General features: G+C 39.3%; 1 pseudogene; it reads left to right on the top strand.

The window, feature by feature from the left end:
• Window positions 1-308: 308 nt before the first annotated feature.
• On the top strand, window positions 309-2,444 carry LOC138150280 (matrin-3 pseudogene; annotated as a pseudogene).
• The last annotated feature ends 635 nt before the right edge of the window (window positions 2,445-3,079 follow it).

Below are 3,079 nucleotides of genomic sequence, written 5' to 3'. Positions count from 1 at the left end.
AATGTATATCTCCACTAAATAGATTAAAAAGGCCACACCACTGTTGCTGCAGAGGATTGTGAGAGGTTTTGCCTCCCGCTTGAAAAGAGGTGCCTCATTCCTCCTCCTCCCCTTCTCTGAAGTAGCAATGCAATGGAATTGTCTGCTGATTCTCAGCTTGAAGAAGAATCTGCAATCCTTATTGATCCTTTTTTTTCTTGGCATTACTATTTTTGAAGCAAATTTAACTAGGTTTCTAGTCTGAGCTTTCTTTTTGGCTGTCTTTATTTTTTTTTTGATCCAAAATGTAGACAAAAGATAGTTCTACAATGTCCAAGTCACTCCAGCAGTCATTTCTCAGTAGAGACATCCTCATGAATGTGACCTATCTGCAGAAATAGGCCTTCTTGCTGCCACCCATTCTTTAATTATGCCAACATATCTTGGAAGGATGAACCATGCATTACTAGTTTAATGAATCTTAGAAGGAGTTCTTCATTGAATCAACAAGGATCTCATAGTGCACTGTCTTCTGATAGTACTTCTTTCCATAATTTTCAATCTATATTTAACACTGGAAGTAGAGGTCCATTCCCTTTGTCTTCTCAACTCTGTGGAGATGCTGACCAGGCCAGTAACATTTTGGCCAGTTCTGGTCTGTCTGCTAGAGACTTAGATAAACTGAGTCATTATCCAGAGGACAAGATTACTCTTGAGATTTTGCCCCAGATCCTTCTACAACTTAAAAGGAGGAGAACTGAAGAAGGCCCTTCATTGAGTTATGGTAGAGATGGCCGATCTGCCACACAGGACCCACCAGACAGAGAGCATACGGATGATTGGGAAGAAAAAATGCACTTTAGAAGAGATAGTTTTGATGATTGTGGTCCTAGTCTCAACTCAGTGCTTGATTATGGCCATGGAAGTCATTCTTAAGAATCTGGTTATTATGACAGAATGGATTATGAAGATGACAGATTAAGAGATGGAGAAAGGTGTAGGGATGAATCTTTTCAATGGTGAGCCTTCACATAACTTTCATAAATTTGACAGTGAGTATGAGAGAATGGGTCATGGTCCTGATCCTTTTACAAGAGAGATATCTCTTTGAGAAAAAGAGAGGTGCTCCTCCAAGTGGCAATATTGAAGATTTCCATGGATTCTTACCAAAGGGTTATCCCCATTTGTGCTCTATATGTGATATGCCAGTTCATTTTAATAAGGAGTTGAATCAACATATGAATGGAGAAACACACAGTCAATGCTGCCAATTTCTTCTTGAAATTTATCCAGAATGGAATCCTGACTGATTCTGGACATGGAAAGGGTGATCCATTCATGTTGGAACAATCTACAAACCCAGAACTTGGAATTTTGGGGCCCCCTCCTCCCTCATTCCATCTTGAGGAACCATCTGTTGGACCAAGAGGAAATATGGGTGCCAGAAATATAAATATTGAAGGACCAAGACACATGCAAAAAGGCAGAATGGAAACTAGCAGATTTGTTCATATTATAGATTTTCAGTGTGGGAAAAACTTGAGATACAATTTTTGCAGCTGGTTGAACCATTTGGAGTAATTTCAAATCATCTGATCTTAAATAAAATCAATGAGGCATTTATTTCAATATCTACCACAGAAGATGCTCAGGCTGCAATGGATTATTATACAACCCCACCAGCACTATTATTTGGCAAACCAGTAAGAGTTCCTTTATTCCAGAAGTATAAAAGAACAAAGAAACCTGAAGGTGGGAAACCTGATCAGAAATTTGAACAGAAGCCTGAGCTTGGACGGGTCATCCATCTCAGCAACTTGCCTCATTCTGGCTATTCTGACAGTGCCATCATCAAACTTGCTGAGCCCTATGGAAAGATAAGGAATTACATATTGAGAAGAACAAAGAGCCAAGCTTTCATAGAAATGGAGACCCAAGAGGATGCTATGTCTATAGTCGAGCACCAAAGGCACTTTGGTTCCAGGACCATTAGGTGAAGGTTGAATTATCTGAGAAATACAAAAATAGATGGTTTTGTGGATTCCTAACAGAGGAATTGATCTGTTAAAGAAAGATAAATTCAAAAGAGATGTTACTGTTCAGGTGGCAAAGACTCTCCCAGTGCTAAAAAGCCCAAGACTGATGGCAGTCAGAAGAGTGATAGCAGAGCTGAAGGAAAAGAACAGGGAGAAAATCCAAGTGAAGATGCTGATAAAGATATAAAAGATGAGTAGGTAGAGCAAGAACCTGGTTTTCTTCCAGAATCTGAAGATGAGCCACTTGTGGATGAAGAAGAAGCAACTGCACTGCTAGAAAATGGCAGCTCAGTAGGAGACGAAAGTGACCTTCCTAATTTAGGTCATGTGGCTGCTGATATTAAAAAAGAACCTTCAGAAAAAGCTTTGAAAAAAATGGAAACGAGTCTTGGTTCTTCAGCAGCAGCAAAGAAAATACTCAAAAAGTAATGTTTTCAAGGGAGTATGGAAGGTTTTGTCACTGTAGATGAGGTTGGTGATGAGGAAGATTTGGTCTGGAAACACTTGGGAAGCCAATAATTCTAACTCATTTCCTACTGAGAGGAAATGACTCATCTATAGAACCACAACTGGTAATTGGCAGAGGTTAGATATGAACCCATTTTTAAAAATTCCAATTCCAACATGACTCTCCACTAAACATTTATAAATATAAGCCTGCATGTAATTATTTGGTTGAGAATACACATTATAAAATCCTTTATTTGGATTATGGTAGGTTGATTTGATGATGTAGCACCAATGCAATATTCATAGAGGCTACAACAGCTATGATTATGCCGGCATAATTCTAAATCATAAAATATAACAGACTCTCCAAAAGGAAGACAGAAACAAAACATTTATTCAAACACCAGAAAGCCAAATCCCAACCCCAGAAGCCCAAATCCATCATAGCAGCAAACAAATTTGTATACAATAACAATGCAGAGGGTACCGCCATCCCCAAACCTTTCCCCTGCTAGAGGCTTCTTACAAATGAACATTTTCAGCTTGCTGCCTGTTTCCTTTCTGTCCCTCAGCTCTAATTACTCTGACCATCTTCTCTGGGCACTGCTCCTCCC

The sequence above is a fragment of the Petaurus breviceps genome, unplaced genomic scaffold, assembly GCF_028583685.1.
Source record: "Petaurus breviceps papuanus isolate PSGF00001 unplaced genomic scaffold, PetGlider_PUasm1.0 140, whole genome shotgun sequence".
In the NCBI taxonomy this organism is placed as follows: domain Eukaryota; kingdom Metazoa; phylum Chordata; class Mammalia; order Diprotodontia; family Petauridae; genus Petaurus; species Petaurus breviceps.
The sequence above is the reverse complement of the archived record's forward strand: the minus strand, read 5'-3'. Positions and strand labels throughout refer to the sequence as shown.